This window comes from Acinonyx jubatus, chromosome B3 (genome assembly GCF_027475565.1).
Source record: "Acinonyx jubatus isolate Ajub_Pintada_27869175 chromosome B3, VMU_Ajub_asm_v1.0, whole genome shotgun sequence".
NCBI lineage: Eukaryota > Metazoa > Chordata > Mammalia > Carnivora > Felidae > Acinonyx > Acinonyx jubatus.
In genome coordinates, this window is record NC_069386.1 from 116324663 (window position 1) to 116346385 (window position 21723).

The 21723-nt window shown below is 37.1% G+C and overlaps 1 protein-coding gene across 15 annotated transcripts in view; it reads right to left on the minus strand.

The window, feature by feature from the left end:
- Nucleotides 1-21723, minus strand: part of NUMB (NUMB endocytic adaptor protein) — a 195738-nt gene that overhangs the window by 130077 nt on the left and 43938 nt on the right. For 6 of the 15 annotated variants that reach the window (XM_053224675.1, XM_015071681.3, XM_053224677.1 and 3 more), the window contains exon 2: nucleotides 20337-20468. The exons of the other annotated variants lie outside the window; for them this stretch is intronic. The gene's annotated coding sequence lies outside the window, so the exon portion shown is untranslated. The remainder of the gene's footprint in view (nucleotides 1-20336; nucleotides 20469-21723) is intronic. 15 annotated transcript variants of the gene reach the window in all.

The following is a 21723-nucleotide window of genomic DNA, read 5'->3' on the forward strand; positions in this document are numbered from 1 at the left end:
CAAGACCAGGATATCCACTCTCACCACTTTTATTCAACATAGCCCTGGAAGTCCTAGCCAGAGCAATGAGACAAGAAGAAGAAATAAAAGGTAAGGGAGATTGGTAAGGAAGAAGTAAAAAATTTCACTATTTGCAGATGACCTGATTCTACATATAGAAAGCCCCAACGATTCCACCAAAAAGCTACTAGAACCGATAAATTAATTCAGTAAGGTCATGGGATACAAAATCAGTATACAGAAATCCTTTGCATTTCTAGACACTAATAATGCAGTAGCAGAAAGAGAGATTGAGAAAACAATCCCATTTACAACTGCACCAAAAATAATAAAATACCTAGGAATAAACTTAACCAAAGAGGTGAAAGACCTGTACTCTGAAAAACCGATGGAAGAAATGAAGACACAAAGAAATGGAAAGACATTCCATGCTCATGGACTGGAAGAACAAATATTGTCAAAATGGCCATACTGCCCAAAGCAACCTACAGATTTAATGCAATTCCTATCAAAGTAACCAACAGCATTTTTCACAGAACTAGAACAAATAATCCTAAAACTGGTATGGAACCACAAAAGACCCCAAATCGCCAAAGCAGTCTTGAAAAGGAAGAACAAAACTGGAGGTATCACAAACGGAGATTTCAAGACCTACTACAAAGCTGTAGTGGTCAAAACAATATGGTACTGGCAAAAAAAAAAAAAAACAGACACATAGATCGATGGAACAAAACAGAGAGCCCAGAAGTAAACTCACAATTATATGGTCAATTAATCTCTGACAAAGGAGGCAAGAATGTACAATGGCAAAAAGACAGTCTCTTCAACCTATGGCATTGGGAAAACTGGGCAGCTACATGGAAAAGAATGAAACTAGACCACTTTCTCTAAATGTCTGGACAGACATTTCTCTAAAGAAGATATACCGATGGCCAACACACACATGAAAAGATGTTCAACATCACTAGCCATCAGGGAAATGGAAGTCAAAATCACAATGAGATATCACCTCACACCTGTCAGAATGGCTAAAACCAACAACACAAGAAACAAGTGTTGGTGAGGATGTGGAGAAAAAGGAACCCCTGTGCTCTGCTGCTGCTGGAATGCTGTGGTGCAGCCACCATGGAAAACAGCATGGAGGTTCCTCAGAAAGTTAAAAATAGAATTACCTTATGATCCAGTAGTTCCATTACTAGGTATTTACCCAGAGAATATAAAAACACTAATCCCAAGGGAGGCATGCACCCCAGTGTTTACTGCAGCATTATTTACAATAGCCAAATTATGGAAGCAGCCCACATTATGGAAGTGTCCATTGATAGACGCATGCATAAAGAAGACGTAGTGTTTTACACAGTGGAATATTACTCAGCCAGAGCAACAAGTGAAATCTTGCCATTTGGAACAACATGGATGGATCTAGAGTATAATGCTGGTGGAACAAGTCAGTCAGAGAAAAACAAATACCATGTGCTCTCACTCATATGTAGAATTTAAGAAACGAAGGAAACATAGGAATGCAAACTGGTACAGCCACTCTGGAAAACAGTATGGAGGTTCCTCAAAAAATTAAAAATAGAACTACCCTACAACCCAGCAATTGCACTACTAGGTATTTATCCAAGGGATACAGGTACACTGTTTCGAAGGGGCACATGCACCCCAATGTTTATAGCAGCACTATCAACAATAGCCAAAGTATGGAAAGAGTCCAAAATGTCCAATACTGGATGATGGATAAAGAAGATGTGAGATATATATATATATATACACATACATATATATATACACATACACACATACATATATATATACACATACACACATACATATATACACACACACACATATTTATATATGTGTATATATGTGTATATACACATATATATACATATATATGTATAATGCAGTATTACTCCATATATATATAATGGAGTATTACTTAGCAATAAAAAAGAATGAAATCTTGCCATTTGCAACTATGTGGATGGAACCAGAGGGTATTTTGCTAAGCAAAATTAGAGAAAGACAAATACCATATGACTTCACTCATATGAGGACTTTAAGATACAAAACAGATGAACATAAGGGAAGGGATTCAAAAATAATATAAAAACAGGGATGGGGACAAAACATAAGAGACTCTTAAATATGGAGAACAAACAGAAGGTTACTGGAGGGGTTGTGAGAGGGGAGATGGGCTAAATGGGTAAGGGGCATTAAGGAATCTACTCCTGAAATCACTGTTGTACTATATGCTAACTAACTTGGATGTAAATTAAAAAAATAAAAAAACTTAAAAGGTTAAAAATTTTTAAAAAGGCAATCAAATGAAGGAAACTTAAAAAAAAAAAAATGACCATTTTGCCAGTTAATAATAATGTTATTTTCTGATGTGTGTGGTTTTATGAGCCTTTTTAAAACCTGTAATGATTTCTCATTCTGAATATTCACTTTATTAAGAGAAAATATGTAATAAACACCATGAGAAAACCAAAACAAACAAACAAAAAAATGAAGTAAAGAAAAGAGATTAAAGAAAACAGACTCTTAACTACAGAGAACAAAAGAATGGTTACCAGAGGGGAGGTGGGTGGGGGATGGATGAAATAGAAGGAGATTAAGAGTACACTTACCATGATAAGCACTGAATGATGTATAGAATTGCTGAATCACTATATTGTACACCTGAAACTAATAAAACACTGTATGTGAACTATATTAGAATTAATATTTTTTAAAATATGTTTAAGCATAAAAATATTAGGATAAATTCTGAGGAAAGGAGAATGAAAATACGAGTTTAGGGAAAAAATGGGAAGAAATAAAATTTCTCATTATTAAAGAAGAAGAATCCTTCAAATATAAAGACAAAATAAAAAATGCTTTCAGGTAAGAACAGAACATTCACTACCAGTAGACCCACAGTAAAAGAAAGGAAGTATCTATGAAGAAAGGTAGTAATCTCAGATGGAAGCATGGTAACATAGGAAAAAAGAAAAAGGAAGTATGTGAGTAAAATTAAATAATTACAGATTTAAAACAACAAAATAAAAACAAAGTAAAAACAAGCAACCAAGAGGAAAATGATAAATGTAATGAAAGGGTAACAATGTCCTTGTGTTGTCCAGAAAATAATAGCAGGAAATTTTCGCAAAAATGGCCATAGGGGTGCCTGGGTGGCTCAGTAAGTTGAGCATTTGACTCTTGATTTCAGCTCAGGCCATGATCTCCCAGTTCGTGGGATCTTCACTGATGGCATGGAGCCTGCTTGAGATTCTCTCTTTCCCTCTCTCTCCCTCTCTCTCTCTCTCTCTCTCTCTCTCTCTCTCTCTCTCTGTCCCTCCCCCACTTGTGCATGCTCACATGCATGCACACTCTCTCAAAATAAATAAATTTTTTTTAAATGGCAACAATTTCTTCATTCCTTATGTACACTCCTTTATACTGTGACTTAGCTACCTTCCTATCAAGAGGTGGAATCTATTTCTTTACCTCTTTAATTTGCATTTTGTCCATGTGACCTGCTTTGGCCAATGGGGGTTAGAAAACATGATACAACAGATCTTTCCAACAGAAACTTCCAACACGAGTTTCTTCAGTGATGAAAATGTTCTACATCTGTGTTACCCAATATAGTAGCCACTAGCCACATCCGGCTAGTAAGCACTTAAAATGTGGGTAGTTTGACAGAAGAACTAGAGTTTTTATTTTATTCAGAATAATTTTAATGTATTAAAATTTACGTAGCCACATATAGCTAGTGGCTTCTGTACTGGACAGCACATCTCTAAAATTTAGATGCTAGAGATACTGAGAGTAGTGAAAATTAGATTGGATAACACTGGAAAAGCTGAGTTTGACAAAGTTAAGGCCCATAGTCACTTGCTACAAATAAATATTCCAAACATTCTTTTTTTTTGTCTCAGTACCCATAAACTCCAAAATGTACTACACACTGATAAAACAATAAACTGAAAAAAAAAAAATAACTTCACCATATCCTGCAAAAAAACAATTATTCATCAAATGTTGGCAGACAACTTTACCTAGAGGGCTTTCCTAAATTATTAGCATAAAATCCCTAGGAATTTCCTATTTTTTTTACAGTTTTTTTTTTAAGTTTAAAGTTTTTAAGTTTTAGAGGCCTTCAAATTCTACCAGATGAATAGCTTTTAATTAAATAACTTCAGGTAATTATTCACTTACTACATTACTTACTTCCCTGCAGCAGTTCACTATCTTTTCTTATCCTCTTCTCTACCCCCACCCCATTCACCCTAAGAGAAGGAAGAAGTTGATCCAATGTTGGTACAATTCCACAGATTTTTTTTTTCAACTTGTCAGCATTAAGTAGGTCAGTTTTCTGCTCTACTGGGTGTTTTGGCAATAGGTTTTCTTACTAGAATACCATGGCTACTCTGCCTGTTAAGCGCATACCACAAAGGAAAAAAGATTCTGAGTAACTCCTAAAGAGTGAACAGGCTGCGTGATCTCTAAAAGAAAATCCCTGAGTCCTAACTGAATACCATCAGGAAGTTCTGACAGAAAAACAAAAAACAAAAACAAAAAAACAGGAAAAAAAACTCCAAACTTTTTCCTATATTGTACAATCTAAAGGTTTTAAAGGTCCTTAGTATCTAGCAACCACAAAGATTTCACTGATACTCTAATATGTACCCAGCCTAATCCTAACCAGTGAGATTATAAATCAAAGGGAATAAAGGACACCTAATCTATCAGATGCTTTAAGAATTCCAATAGAAGAAACCTTACCATTAAAACTAAAATTCTGGAAAACATCTCCGTGGTAAGATATAACTTCCTTGTAAAGAAAATTTTTTTTAATCAGACATGAAACTTTTAGGGGCACCAGGGTGGCTCAGTCAGTTAAGTGTCTGACTTTGGCTCAGGTCACGATCTCACAGTTCATGAGGTAGAGCCTGGGCTCTGTGCTGACAGCTCAGAGCCTGGAGCCTGCTTTGGATTGTGTCTCCCTCTCTCTCTGCTCCTCCCCTGCTCGTGCTCTCTCAAAAATAAACATTTAAAAAATTATTAAAAAAAGAAATGAAAATTTTAATGACTGTAGTACAGCAGAAAGCAAATTTGGTAGAAGTTTATTAGAATAAATGATTTATACATATTTTATTACTTCTTTTAAAAATCAGTATTGCCTCTCTGTTGTGGGTCTGAGTACTCAGTTTCACATTTTTCATCATTTGTAAATCAAGTATTAACGAAGAAACTTGACAGGTACATATTCACCAGTTTACTTCATACTAGATCCAAAGTTCTTCAGGGGCAAGATTAATATCCCCTATTAAGAATAGGGTTTCAAATGAAAAAAAAAAAAAAAAGGCTGAAACAAATGTATTTACTGGATTTGTTTCCCAGAAAATTCCAAGAATTTTGACAAATTTAGTAAAGGAAAATGTACATCTTGCAGGCCAGATCACTAATTGATGTGACTATAGTGTACACTTAAGTTCACCAGGAATAAATTACATGAAAAAATGCATTGTGGCCCATATTCATATCACCATAACTTATGTTGATGTTCACAATCTACAGGGGTGGTATGGGTGGGTGGGGGTGTGTGTGTGTGCGTGTGTGTGTGTCCAAAGTCAGCTCCATCCTGGAGACCAATTATCATCTAAAGAGAAATCTCTCTACCTAAGGATGAAAAAAAGTTTACTTGGAGACAAAAAGTCACTGCACTAACAGTATTCTTATTTTCTAATATTTCCATTTATTTATGTCTTCCTATATTCCAATATCATTTAGGTAGCCATAGTTCTTCCAGCTATATACTATCATTTCTATAATTTTCTCTTTTATTATCAGTAATCTACCCATCTCAGAATATATTCTTCTGTTCATTTAAATTCCATCTGAATCTCTCATCAACTTGTTTGGAACAGAAAATGGAATTCAAAGGCATGTGGTTTTTTGGGGTTTTTTTGTTTTTTTTTTCTGTTTGTTTTTTAAAGGCTATGGTATCATGGGAAAAGCTAACAGATGGTTTGATGTAGCATATGTACTTTATTTTCTATAGTTCTTTTGCTCTATATACCATATCTCTAATAGGGCTATAACACAGATGAGAGAATATTGGACTTGAAGTCAGAAGACCTGTGCTAAAATCCTCACTGGCACTTTCAAACTATATGACTTTAAATATATCACATAATGTCTGTGGCCCCCACTTTATACATATCTTTTCTTATTTTATAAGATAGGCAAAAACAAAGCTAATACTATTCCTGTATCTTGGATAGGGAAATACACAAATGACAAAAATAACTTTAAAATCATATAATTGGGTCACTTTGTTGGCTCAGTTGGTTGAGCATCCAACTTCAGCTCAGGTCATGATCTTGCAGTTCATGAGTTCGAGCCCCACCTTGGGCTTGCTGCTGTCAGACGGTCAGCACAGAGTGCACTTCAGATCCTCTGTCCCCCAATCTCTAGCCCTCCCCCACCTGCGTTCTCTCAAAACTAAATAAATATTAAAACAATAAAATAAAATCATATGATTAAATAGCCACTGTTTAAGATGTGACCATATGTACATTGTGATTTCTACTGGCATTCTTTCCTCTTAAGTGTACTAAAACTATATTAACAGAGACAAACTGCTTATGTGTATTGCCTTACTTTAAAAGGCTTACATGCCAAAAGATCACCAGAAATTAACTACGTTTATCTACTTATCAACAAAAATGAAAAACAAGTGTACCAAACCCCTAAAATATAACTCATGTTATGAAGGCATAACATATGAAGAGTATTTTAAAAACAAAAAAAGGCAAATGACAATGACAGATGACAAAAAGAGGAATATAAATGCATAATACAAATATTTGGTCCATTAATTCTATTTCTAGGAATTATAATAAGGGCATAATACAAGTATACAAAGATGAATGTAAAAAACATTCACCATAGCACCATTTATAACAGTAAAAACTATAAGCTTAAATGTAAAAAAAAAAAAAAGTTGGGGGACTGGCTGAATAAATTAAGGCACATCTACCATGGCATACGATGTAGCTTTTAAAATTATGAAGTGCTAAAACAAGCCCCTCCTTCAAGGACACAAAAACACATTATGATAATGGGATAAAAGGCAAATATTGTTTGCAAAAGCATTCTAAAGTTAACATTGCTCTCATTTGCTTTTAGAAAACGTAATTTACTTTAAAATTTCATTAAACATGAAAGTAGAATGAGATTTTTGTGCTTATCAAGGAATTTTTAAAAATCTTTTCTCATTTTATATATTTCAGAGAGAGAGGGAGTGCATGAACAAAGGACAGGGGCAGATGGAGACGGAGAATTCTAAGCAGGCTCCACGCTCAGAGCAGAGCCCGACATAGAGCCCAATCCCACAACCCTGAGATCCCGACCTGAGCCAAAATCAAGAGTCAGAAGCTCAACCGACTGAGCCACCCAGGCTCCACTATCAAAGGAATTTTCAAAATGATGTCTACTTAAACATCAAAGCTCATATCCTTTTTTTTGAAGTTTTCTCCAATCCTCCAAGCAAAGTTGGAAGCTCCCTTGACAGTGTACAAGATCACTCTTTCAGTATCTTTGTTATTGGAGTCATTACCCTGCACTCTGCACTGTCTTGTCTTCCTTATGAGACTAAGTTCCTTGAGGACAAAAATAAGGTCTTAAGCAGTTTTGTATCTTGATACTGAAAACAGGTCCCAGCACACAGCAGACGCTCTATAAAATGCTTGTTCAATGTCTACATTCAAACTCTACTTTTCTGCTGATGAGATCCACAACTTGAGGCTACGTCAGACAAATCTCTCTCAGCCTCAGGTTTTTTGTTTGTTTGTTTGTTTGTTGTTGTTGTTGTTGTTTTTAAGCAACAATGGGGATACAAAACCAGGACCTATTTTAGAGAATTGTGTGAGGGACTCAAGACCTGTGTATAAACATATTTGACCTGACTGGTATATACATGGCATGCAAATAATGTTACTCTGCTTTGCTTTTTTCCTGATGACAGTATATCATTAAAAATTAGAGAAACTCATCTACTTAAAGAGAATTGAAATGCTCAAAATGAATTGTACAGACCGTAATCCTGCAGAAATTTAAATTTTAAAAAATCATTCACTGGCACTTGTTAGGGAAAGTAATAAAGCCATTAATTATTCCAAAGGTGAAGATTCTGCTTCTCTATTTCAGACAGCTGTTGATATTGATACTATAGTTCAATGGTTCTCAAGTTTTTGCATGCATCAGAAATCACCCAGAAGGCTTGTTAAGGCACAGATTGCTGGCCCCTAACTCCAAGGTTTCAGATTCAGTATAACTGGGCAGAAGCCCCAGAATTTACATTGCTCATAAGCTCCCAGATGATGCTGATAATGCTGGCCCAGGGACCACACTTTGAGAATCATTTATATAGGTAATTTAGCAATCAAGTCCACAGTCTTTCCCAGGATTTTTTTCTGATACTAGAGGAAAGTTACCTCTCTTTCTCTAGGATTGAGGTTATAAAACCAATATAAACTGGGCCTGCTTGCAGCCTTCTTCCTTGACTACATACATAAATAAAGCTACCTGTCTCAGAAGGAAAAGAAGTAAAGAAAAATAGAGCTGAGTAATAAGGAATAAAAGTGGGAGCCCCTAACAGTCATTTGAGCCCCTAAATCTCTACTAAATCAGATTTGACTCTAATTATCAAATCAGATTGACTAATTATTCAATTACTTGGGCCAATAACTCTTCTTCCCCCTGAAGTTGGGTTTCTGTCCCCTGCAACTATTGGAGTCCTACCTAAAACTGTGGGGAGAAGAGATGGAAGAGATGAAGGCACAAGGCTCTAATAACATACAGCTGTCCATAAATCTTGGCAGTGAAATAGCGAATTTTCAGGTGAGATTACATTTTGGCTATAACCCGATGGTCCGAAAGAAGCTACCACATTTGAGGGGTTTCCTGGAAACTCATTCCCTCACTAGAATTTGTGACCAAAACCTTTTTCACAAGTTCACACTTAAGTGTCAATGGATTCCACAAGAAATGAGACAGTTGTGCCTAAATCAATACATAACCTCACTTAACTTTATTAGCCGTAACTTATAGTGAGGAAGATCTCTAAAACTAGCCACATAGAGCCATAATTTATTTGGCCTATATCAACAATTAAAATGTGTGATTATTCCTCCATTCACTTATTAAGTCTCTACTACACAAGGATATCATGATCAATCTGTCCAGCAAGTAGAAGTTCACCAGACAACCAAATTTAGGAGCCACCTATACTGAGATGACAATTGAATCCAGGAAACTGGAGAGTCTGCCTAGGAGATGGTCTACAAATATCCTCAACCTGGTTCAAAGATGAGCTCTGGGAAAGGTGGGGTGTGGTGGGGGTCCTATAAACTCCCCAAACTACAGGTAAAGTTTAATAGGCAAATTTTTCTGATAAGAGAGAGCATTCCTTATATTAGATTCTGAAAGGAGGACAAGTTAAGAACTACCAGTATAAGGAGAGGAAATATCAAAGGAGAGAGCTATGTATGAGGAATGCTTATATCAAGAAGAGAAATCGTGGGGTGTCTGGGTGGCTCAGTCAGTTGAGCATCTGACTCTTGATTTTGGCTCAGGTCATGCATAATCCCAGGATCATGGTATCAAGGCCCACATCAGGCTCTGTGCTGATTCTGTCTCTTCCTCTGCCCTTTCCCTCTTTCTAAAACAAACAACAACAACAACAACAAAATGGAGAAATCAAAAGGCATCTACTTATTACTAGGTACCTATGAGAATTATGCTGTGCACGTTACATATATTGTATTTAATCCTGATAATAATCTTGTGAGATGGGTATCAGCAGCTCAGTTTTACAGATAAGAAAACTGAGGCACCAAGAAATCAAGTGACTTAATCCAGGCTAAGCAGCTATCCAAGCTATCACACTGTACTGGAAGGTAAGATGAAAAAACAAAGAACTGGGGGCTATCATTTCAATTCCAATCTTCTTTTTTCCTTCAGAGCAGAATCTCTGAGAACTTAACTGTTCAGGTCAAGAACATATACTTTGGAGAGACATCACTTCAAACAGAACTATTTAAGCTTAATCTGCCTAAATTAAGGCATTAAACTGTTAAATAATAAAATCGTTTCTGAGGCTGTATAATCTGGAATATTGGCAATTTGGCAGACCCTATTAATGTCATCATAAAATTAAGTTTTGAGTCCAAAGCACTCATTCTAGGGGGAAGAAAAAAAAAAAGTCCCTTAAGGATGAAGCTTGGGATAAGGGCCAGTTTTGATGTTTGCAACTCTTCTTCAATAAAAGTTCAAAATGAAGAAACATGGGTGCCAAAAATCAGGGCCAATGAAATATAGCAAAGCTGCTTAAATTATCCTCTTTTAGCCAATACTAATAAATTCTAGCTCCTAACCTAACAAAAATCTTTTTAAGTTTATTCATTTATTTTGAGAGAAAGTGTGCATGTGCATGCACAGTGGGGGTAATGGGGTGGGGAGTGGGGCAGCAGAGAACCCCAAGCAGGCTCCACAGTCAGGGCAGAACCCAACTCAGGGTTCAATCTCATGAACCGTGAGATCATGACCTGATCTGAAATCAAGAGTTGAACACTTAACCAACTGAGCCACCTAGGAGTCCCTAACAAAAATCTTTAAAATAAAGTATTTACAAGAGGAGTCACAAGCTCTTGCTAGGATCTTTTGCCCCTTTCTAACAGCTTATAACCATTAATAGCAACTTTCACAGCAAGCAGGTCTTAACACACTTTAAAGTGGTGTTTCAGAACAATGTAATATGCCAAAGGTAAGGAAAGAAGCATGAGTTAATCATTCACATGGGGATTAAAGGTAGGTACTCACAGGTATAGTCACACATGATGCTAGATGTGTTCTGCAAGCAAGGCATAGTTTTTTTTCCCTCTGTCTGAACTGTCCTCTTTTTGAAAGTATAAATAACATTAAAACACTTTATTGCATTGTTGAAGACAATGCAAGTGAAATGAGTTCCAGGATGGATACATTGATATAGATGCAGCTAGAAAAGAAGATCTTTAACCTGTTTTTCTCTCCATGGAACTAGAACCTAAAATGAAATTGATGTAGACTTCATGTGGTAATGGAAACTAGTAGTCTTTTTAAAATACAACTTGGCTATCCATCTACAGATTTTTAAATGAGCATATGTCTAGAAATTTATCACACAAAAATCATCAGACCAATCAGATAATTTATGGTATTATCTATACCACTGATTCTCATCAGTGATTCTACATCAGAGTCACCCTCAGAGCTTGTAGGACCATAGACTGGCTGGGCCCTAACAGAAGAGTTTGTAATTCTGTAGGTCTGGATGGAGGCTAAGAATTTACATGTCTATAATATTTCCAGGTAACCCTGATACTGCTGCTCCAACGACCACACTAAGAACCACTGATCTATACAACGTACTTCTATGAAGCCATTAATAGTGAAGTAGATCTATATTGATACTATATACATATGTGTGAACGTGAGTTTAAGTGTGAGTGTGTGTGTGTGTGTGTATGTGTGTGTGTGTATGCAGTAGTGTGCTGATAACTGGCTCTGGATGGATTTAGGCAGAGAGAAAGAAGCCCTGATTTATAGCATTTGCCAATTTCTGTGGTGTAACTATTCCCACTATAGCTAATATCAAGTTACCAATGATTTTGGCTTGCATAATTCTTTAATTACTGGTTCTGGTAAGCCAATGCACACCATGTAGAAAAATATCTAAAAGGATATAAGGTAAAACTGTAATAGCAATTATCTTTGAGTAGAAGGATTATGGGAATTTTATTTTATCATTTTCTGTTTTCTCAATTGCTTTATAACATTCTTACTTTTATAATAAAAAGCTATTAACAGTTTAAAAAATAAAATGGAGTTATCAATTTAGATTAGAGTTCTTGACAGTTGAAATTTAGCAGCCCCTCTATCAGAAGGGACAAGGATATTTAAATACAGATCTATCCACTATTCTTCCACTATCCTTTACTAACCAGGCCTTGCCAAAGTGAGAAAAAGAGAGAGCGAGCAAATAAGAGAATAAGGCCTAAATGGGAATTCTTTAAAGTCTAGCCCTGCAACATCGAGGTGTTAATAGCAACCATAGAATTCAAGCGGAAAATAAACTGAGACAGCTGCAACTTACTACTATAAGCCCAGTTTCACAAAGGGAGTAAGAGCATAATCCCTCTGGCCTTGCCTCATCAAAATGTAGGCTTAGGCTTGATTAACAGTTCACCAAAGTATTGTTAATGGCAAAAAAAAAAAAAAAAAGTAGCATATATATCCCACAATATAAGATCAAATAACTTAAAGCCATAAAATGAAATGATATGCACCTATTACATGGTAATATAGATACATTTCCAAAAACACAGGAAGATGGTCATAAATCATTGTGGAATGGAAAGTGTACATTACAAAACTGGGTATATGATCCTATTAATGAACAAAAATACACATTTGTGTATAAATTTATATGTGTATGAATATTTAAAGACCAGAAAGATATAGCCAAAGTTAACAACAATTATCTCTGGACGAGGGTATTATAGATGATCTGCATTTTCAAAAATATCTACAACAGGGACGCCTGGGTGGTTCACTTAGTTGAGCACCCAACTCTTGATTTGGGTTCAGATTATGATCCCTGGGTTAGGCTCGGCACGGAGCGTGGAGCCTGCTTAAGATTCTCTCTCTCTCCACCTCCCCCTCCCCGACACAGGTACACGCTTGCTCACTCTCTCTCCCCCTCTCTCTTGAAAATAAAAAATAAAAAATATAAATTAAAAAAATACACCTACAGGGGTGCCTGGGTACCTCAGTCAGTTGAGCGTCTGACATCAGCTCAAGTCATGTCTTTCAGTCTGTAAGTTGGAGCTCCATGCTGGGCTCTGTACGGACAGCTCAGAGCCTGGAGCCTGCTTTGGACTCTGTGTCTTCCTCTCTCTCTGCCCCTCCCCTAGCTCACTCGCTCGCTCTCTCTCTCTCTTAAAACTAAACATTAAAAAAAAAATTGGAGGGGTGGCACCTGGGTGGCTCAGTCGGTTAAGCATCCAACTCTTGGTTTCTGCTCAGGTCATTATCTCATGATTCAGGAGTTCAACCCCCGACATTGGACACCATGCTTACAGTGCGGAGCCTGCTTGGGATTCTCTCTCTCCCTCGCTCTCTGCCCCTCCCTTGCTCATGCTCTCTTTCTCTCTCTCAAAATAAATAATAAACTCAAAAAATTACAAAAAATACTCTATACAAAAAATTGTTTTAATACATCTACAAAAAAAAAAAAATAACAAAAAGAAAAAAGGCAAATTTAAAAAATATCTACAACAAATATGTATGATTTGGGTAAATTTTTTACTCAACATGCAGGGGAAATGCAAATGGTATCAAGTAAATAAAGAGATGTCAAATCTCATGCTCAATCACAGAAATATAAATTAAAACAAAATACTACTTTATACCCATCAGATTGCAAGACTAAACAGATGGATAAGACCAAATGCTGGTAAGGATTTAAGGAAATGGGAACCCTTATACAGTGCTGGTGGGAGCATAAACTAGGCAACCATTCTAGAAAACAATCTGGCAATATTTAGTAAAATTAATTATGTATACAGACCATATGTCAGCAATTCCTTTCCTCAGTATATACCACAAAGAAACCTTTGCACAAGTCAAAAGTATAAGGAAATGCATAGCAGTACTTTTGTGTTAGCAGTTTCCAAGCCACACCTAAAAATCCACTAAAGAAACAAATAAATAAAATGTAGAAATGTGCATACAATGGAATATTATACAACTGTCAGTAGTTATAGATTTTTGTTTTTTTAAGTAGGCTTCACACCCAGCATGGAGTCCAACGCAGGGTTTGAACTCATGACCCTGAGACCAAGACCTGAGCTGAGATCAAGAGTCAGACTCTTAACCTACTGAGTCATCCACGTGCCCCTAAACTAAATTTTAAATATGTTTAAATCTTAAGAGAGCACTGAGCAAAAAAGAACAAGTGAGATTCACAGCACAACACCATTATATCAAAGTCCCAAAATTCATGCCATTTTACCTTGCATAAGCAAAAGCTCACCTTCACAACTAAATTTAGAAATCTTTTTGCTTCCAAGAATAATAGTGTCCAGTTTCTGCAGCTGACTGATGGTTTTGAACAGATGAAACATTTTCACTACTAATGAATATCCCTTTTACTACAAATAAAGTAAACCTCACATAAATTTCTAAAGTAAATTCAATGACTGGTTCCCTATTATAATTTTATAAGTAATAACTAAAAATAGTAAGAACAGATGCTTTAATTTTTTTTTTTTTTTTTTTTTTAATTTTAGAGCGAGAACATGAGCAGGGGAGAGGGGCAGAGGGACAGAGAGAGAGAATCCCAAGCAGGCTCCACACCCGGTATGGAGCTTGACACAGGGTTTGATCCCATGACCCTGGGATTATGATCTGAGCTGAAATAAAGAGTCAGATGCTCAACTGACTTAGCCACCCAGCCACCCCCAGGAATAGATGCCTTTTACTGAAAGCCTACATGGTACTGCACAAATAGCCTACATGGTAATGCACTGTACAAATAGAATCTCTAATCCTTCTAATAATCCTGAGAGATAAACACAGCACATTAATAAACTATCTCAGAGAGATTAATTGATTTGCCTAACACCACACATTTATTGTGTAGTGAAACTAAGAATCAAATGAAGTCTGTCAACTATGAAGTCCACGCTCTTCCACTCTAGCACAACGTCTAATAACATCTCGTCACACTTCCAATGCAGCAGGCACTGTAGTAGGTACTTACATAAATTATCTCCTTCACACTTGACAATTACCCTGAAAGTCAGGTATTATTAACCCCATTTCACAGATGAGAAAACAGATGCTTACATATTTATTTTTTTTAATTTTTTTTTAACGTTTATTTATTTTTGGGACAGAGAGAGACAGAGCATTAACGGGGGAGGGGCAGAGAGAGAGGGAGACACAGAATCGGAAGCAGGCTCCAGGCTCTGAGCCGTCAGCCCAGAGCCCGACGCGGGGCTCGAACTCACAGACCGCGAGATCGTGACCTGAGCTGAAGTCGGACGCTCAACCGACTGCGCCACTCAGGCACCCCAGGAATTTTAAATTTAGTTGTGAAGGTGAGCTTTTGCTTATGCAAGGCAAACCTTAGCTTGAATTTTGGGACCTTGGGCATGGTTTTAAATATGTAAGCATCTGGGGGCGCCTGGGTGGCGCAGTCGGTTGAGCGTCCGACTTCAGCTCAGGTCACGATCTCGCGGTCTGTGAGTTCGAGCCCCGCGTCGGGCTCTGGGCTGACGGCTCAGAGCCTGGAGCCTGCTTCCGATTCTGTGTCTCCCTCTCTCTCTGCCCCTCCCCCGTTCATGCTCTGTCTCTGTCTCAAAAATAAAATAAACGTTAAAAAAAATTTTTTTAATATTATAATCAGGTTAAAATCAAGATAAATCTATACTTTTAATGATACCTTGTAATGTAAAATAATCCTGTCTTGATGAACGATTAAGCTATTACAATATTACTGAATTGACAAAAAGAAAACTTAGTACTTCACGTAACATGAAACATCATCCTATGCGTCAAAAGGCAAGACCTCCTTGGCAAAATGTAGAAAATAAGCCTAGCTCTATTAAACACTATAAATAGTTATGCATTAAGGGTGCCCAGGTCATTCAGTCCGTTGAGTGTCCAATTCTTGATTTCAGCTCAGGTCATGGGTATGGGACTGAGCCCTGAGCCAGGCTCCACACTCAGTGTGGAGCCTACCTAAGATTCTCTTTCCCTCTGCCCCTCTTCCCTGCTTGCATGCTCTCAAAAAAAAACAAGAAAAAAAAAAAAGCATTAAAAACAATGTCCTGTTCAACACTGTACTAGACATTCTAGCTAGAGAATTAAGAAAAAAATAAAATAAATCCAACTTGGAAAGGAACAAGTGAAACTATTTTTATAGAATGGATAAAAAAATGTGGTATATACATATAATAGAATATTATTTAGCCTTAAAAATGAAGGAAATTCTGGGGCACCTGGGTGGCTCAGTTGGTGGAGCTTCCGATTTCAGCTCAGGTCATGATCTCACGGTTCGTGAGTTCGAGCACCGCATCAGGCTCTGTGCTGACAGCTTGGAGCTTGGAGCCTGCTTCGGATTCTGTGTCTCCCTCTCTCAACCACGCCCCCCACTTGATCTTCCCCTCCCCTCAAAAATAAACAAACATTTTTTAAAAATTTAAAACAAAAATGAAGGAAATTCTCACATATACTACATCAAATGTCCTTGAGGACATTATGCTCAGTGAAATAAGCCAGTCACAAAAAGACAATACTGTATGATTTCATTTATATGAGGTACCTAGAGTAGTCTAATTCATTGACAGAAATAGAATCCTGGTTGCCAGGGGCGAGGGGATGGGAGTATAGGGAGTTGTTTAACAGGTATCAAGTTTCAGTTTCACAAGATGAAAAGTTCTAGAGATTGGGTTGTACAACAATGTGAATGTATTTACTGACATTACACTAAAAAAGAGTTAATATGGTAAATTTTATGCAATGCCAATCACTTCCTTACCACAAATTTTACACACTTTTGTTAAATATTTCATACACAAAAGGTGTTATACCTTTTTTAAATTTTTTAATGTTTATTTTTCAGAGAGACAGAGCACAAGTGGGGGAGGGGCAGACAGTGAGGGGACACAGAATCTGAAGCAGGTTCCAGGCTCTGAGCTGTCAGCATAGAGCCCGATGCAGAGCTCGAACTCACAAGCTATGAGATCATGACCTAAGCTGAAGGTTGGAAGCTTAAACAACTAAGCCACCCAGGCACCCCAGTGTTCTAATTTTTAATAATGGGGTGGGGAGTTCCAGAGAAGAAAGTCACACAACTTCTGTTTTGCCAAAAATCTGTATAAGCATGAACTGAATGTCATTTTTCAATGGAGTGTCACTGTAATTTTAGAGATGGGAATACTAAAGAAAAAAAAAAGAATACTGATGAGTAGGATAACCAATAACCCCAAAGAAATATAATTTCTGCCTTCCACAATTATTCAAATTTTTTTGCATGTTAAAAGAATATTTACATATTCATCTTTACAAAAGAACTTTTATCATTTACTCCTTCCATGGATTGAATAAAATGTCACAGAGTAAACACAATCATATTTGCAATTTCTATAGGGTTTTTTTAGAAGTTTTTATTGTTGTGGCACCTGGGGGGCTCGGTCAGTTAGGCGCCCATCTTCAGTCTTTGGCCTAGGTCATGGTCTTGACGCTCCCGAGTTAGAGCCCTGCACAGGGCTCTGTGCTGACAGCTCAGGGCCCAGAGCCTGTTTTGAATTCTGTGTCTCCGTCTCTCTCTCTCTGCCCTGCCCCTGCTCACATTCTGACTCTCACATTCTCTCTCAGAAATAAATAAACATTAAAAAAAAATTTTAAATGCTTAAAACAGGGGCACCTGGGTGGCTCAGTCGGCTAAGCATCTGACTCTTAGTTTTAGCTCAGGTCATGATTTTGTGGTTTGCAATCAATCAAGCCCTGTGCTGGGCTCTGCGCTGACAGTGCAGCCTGGGATTCTCTTTCCCTCTCGACCCCTCCCCACTTGCACACACATACACACACACACTCTCCCTCTCTCTCAAAATAAATTTAAAAATGCTTAAAACAAAAAATAAGGTAAGTTAATGACAAAAGGTTTTATATATGTTTGTGTATATATGCATATATTGTTGTTATTGTTATTTAATATACAATATTTTACACTAACCATTATTCCCAATCTACGTCTACTGGAAAACATCTCATCTTGTTTTTAAATGAAAAATGAAACAGAACAGCTTTCCCATTTATTACACTTTGAATTAAAATATATTGTTTCAAAGAATGAAATCATTTACAACAATGTGGATGGAACTAAAGGGTATTATGCTAAGTGAAATAACTCAGAAAGACAGATATCATGATTTCACTTACACATGGAATGAGAAACTCAACAGATCAACATAGGGGAAGATAAGGAAAAATAAGATAAAAACAGTGAGGGAGGCAAACCATAAGAGACTCTTAAATACAGAGAACAAACTGAGGGTTGCTGGAGGGGTGGGAGGGGGAATGGGTTAAATGGGTGATGGGCATCAAGGCCGGCACTTTTCAGGATGAGCACTGGGTGTCATATGTAAGAGATCAATCACTGGGTTCTACTCCTGAAGCCAAGACTACACTGTATGTTAACTAACTTGAATTTGAATTGAAAATAATAAAGTAATATAAACTATATTATTTCATAAACTCAGTCAATTCTGATTATTCACCGTAAAGAGCAAACTTCTGAGATTACCTCTATTGTCACAATTGCTGGCTCAGTCATTTTCCACTGTAGGATATCTACCTGTGAGTACCTAGGAAATAGGACTGAACCAATGCTGCCAAATTAGGCTCATATCTAGACAGCAAAAAAATTTTCTGGGTCTAAGAGATAATGAGTATATGTATATATATAATAGTACATATTAATTATAGCTTATTTCCCACCTATAGTGAACAACATCTCCATGTAATACTTAGAGGATAATCTAAAAATATTACCCCATTACATCCAGAAATTAAGTACTAGCTATATTCAAACCTGCGACAGGTAATTTATATAAATGGTGAGTAAGTGTGATTAATACAACCAAATACTCTACAACTTGTAAGTTTTCTTGTTCCATTGGAAAAAAATGTTTAATTACCAGAAATTTAGCAAGTAAAATTGTACAATCCAAAAAGAGCTTACACAGTTTTCCTCAAAAGCAGCAGAAAAAACAAACTTGATGCATACAATAACACTGGCACTAGTTTCTTAAATCGACCATATTGGAAACCAGTTTCCCAAATAATTCTCCAATTATTAAAATAAGGGGGGAAAAAACAAGTAGCCTTTGAACTAAAATAAAAGAAATATAAACTACATTGTCAATTCTGACTCAAAAACAAAAAACCGAAGATGCAGATATTATTTTTTAATGTTTATTTATTTTGGGGTGGGGGGGAGACAGAGAATCCCAGTCAGGTTCCATGCTGTCAGCACAGAGACCAATAAGGAGCTCGAACTCAGAAACTGTGAGATCATGACTTGAGCGGAAATCCAGAGTCAGACACTCAACCAACAGAGCCACCCAGATGCCCCCGAATTTTATTTTGCATCTTCTTTATAAATTTTTATCTCTATTTTTCATTATGCTGCTTTGTTGATACAAACAAAAATTCAAAATCTATTTCACCTCTTCCTGTTTAGGCATCTTATTTTCAGCATCATACTCTACTCAGACAGGAAACGCATGCAAAATTCTTACTGGACTCAGACACCATAATTTCCTGCCAATATTCCTCTTTTCATATATTATACATGTTGTTTATATTCTTCATCTTAAAAGTAATACAAACTGTGGCCCATTATATTCTTCCAAGATAGCTACAATGGGAGATTCCATCCCATTGTATCTCTTCTTATCATGAGATGCTGATATTCCTCCCTTCAAGTGGTGTGGTCTATGTCTACCCCCTCCTCTGAACATAGGTGGGCCTTACTGACTACTTCAACCAAGAGAAAAAAGCAGATTTAAGACTATGTGACTTCCAAAACTAAGTCAAATATGCCATGCAACTTCACCTTGTTCTCTTGGGATGCTCTCTCTTGGAACCTAGCCACCATGCTGTGAGGAAGCCAAGCAGCCAAAATGAAAGGTCATGTGTAGGTGTTCTGGCCAAGAGCCCAGGCTGAGGTCCCTGCCAATAGCCAGCGTTAACCCCCAGACACATGAGTGTGCAAGCCTTCAAACGATTCCACCGCCCAGCCAATCAAGCCACCCCACGCTTCCAGCTACTCCACCTCAGGCTACATATTAGCGGAGACACACTGTCCCCCCCAAGTAAGTCTTGACCAATTACAGAAACATAATCAAAATAAATGACTGTGGTATGTTTTGAACCACTAAGTAAACAATAGATAACATAAGCTCATAAATAAAATTTGAAAAATGCACAAAAAGAGGAAGAAGAAAACCTTTAATTACACTAAGTTTCACCACTGTTAACATTTTGACACATATTTTACCATCAAGAAAATATTTTGCCCCATTCACCTAAGATTTCAAATGCTTTATTTTTACTGGAATAAAGGGCCAAGTTTTAAAGGTAGTCAACTGTTTGTATCTAACTAGAAATAGGAAGGGAAAACATTACAGTCATTCTACTTTTCTTCTCTTTACTCTTTCACATACCTGTCCTTAGTGAGGTATCTGAGGATGGCTGGTACACCAATATTCCAATCTATGGATGTGAATCAAGACCTTGGGTTGCAACAGCAGCTGTACTGGACCTCCTCCCTGGAAGAAGTTGCTGAAGCCCCAAATCTGAAATTTTTAAGGAAAGAAAATACTAAATATAAACATTTCCTTTCAATCACTTGTAATTCCATCTCCACAACTAAATGGGTTCTGGCAGAGTAGGTTAAGATTACATGTAAGTGAACACACAGGTTTCACTAAAAGTGGAGCAATGCAGACTCAAGATCCAGCTCTACTTCTTACTAGATATATGATCTTACTGAAAGAACGAATTAGGGCACCTGGGTGGCTCGGTTGAATGTCCGACTTTGGCACAGGTCATGATCTCCCGGTTCGTGAGTTTGAGCCCCACATTGGGCTCTGTGCTGACAGCTGGGAGCCTGGAGCCTGCTTCGGATTCTGTGTCTCCCTCCCTCCCTCTCTCTCTCTCTGCCCCTCCCTTGCTCACACACTCACTCTCAAAAACAAACTTAAAAAAAAAAAGAATAAATTCTCTGTGCCTAAGTCCCACCATGTAATGAAGACTGTGGTGACTGGATCAAAATCTTGGGCTAGGAGTTAGAAGATCTGGGTTCTAAACTCAGTTATCATTCTGCCTTGCTGTAAGAATTTTGATACTTCTCTGGGTTCAGATATACCATCTCTAAAAGGAGAGGGTTGTTTTAGATAATAGTTCCTGAAATCTAATCCTTAAACAGATGCCAGCCATGACTAAAAAATGGGTGTAAAGTTACCAACTGTGCTTACTCTGAGATTGTCTTTCCTATTTTTTGTTATTAAAATGGTTTCTTTTATGAGATGATGTGATAGACAGTAGTATAGTTTTTTAAATATCTTGAAGAGTCAAAATCAAAAGCCCATAGCCCTATGTAAACAATATAGAATTCTTTTTAGAAATTCTTGTATGTATGCAACTTACATGAGCTCTAAAACCCCCTCTACTTCTAACATTCCACATATTTACTATTCAACTAGCATTTTTTAGGTACCTAAAATGTGATAGACACTCTACCAGTTGCTGGGGAAGCCCCAAAATAAATAAGATTAGTCCCTGCTCCTAAAAATCTCCCAATCTAATAGGGAAATAGACACATAAACCTCAAATACAATTTAACAGGCTAAGTTTTGTAATAGAGGCTTTACACCTTGCAACATACAAGAGGTAAAATAGCGGAATGAATGAATTTTTAAATTAAGTAGGATTTTTTAAATTATTACTTAAGATTTTATTTGCAGGGGGTGGGGGCACCTGGCTGGCTCAGTCAGAAGAGCATTCAACTCTTGATCTCAAGGTTGTGAGTTCAAGCCCCACATTGGGTGC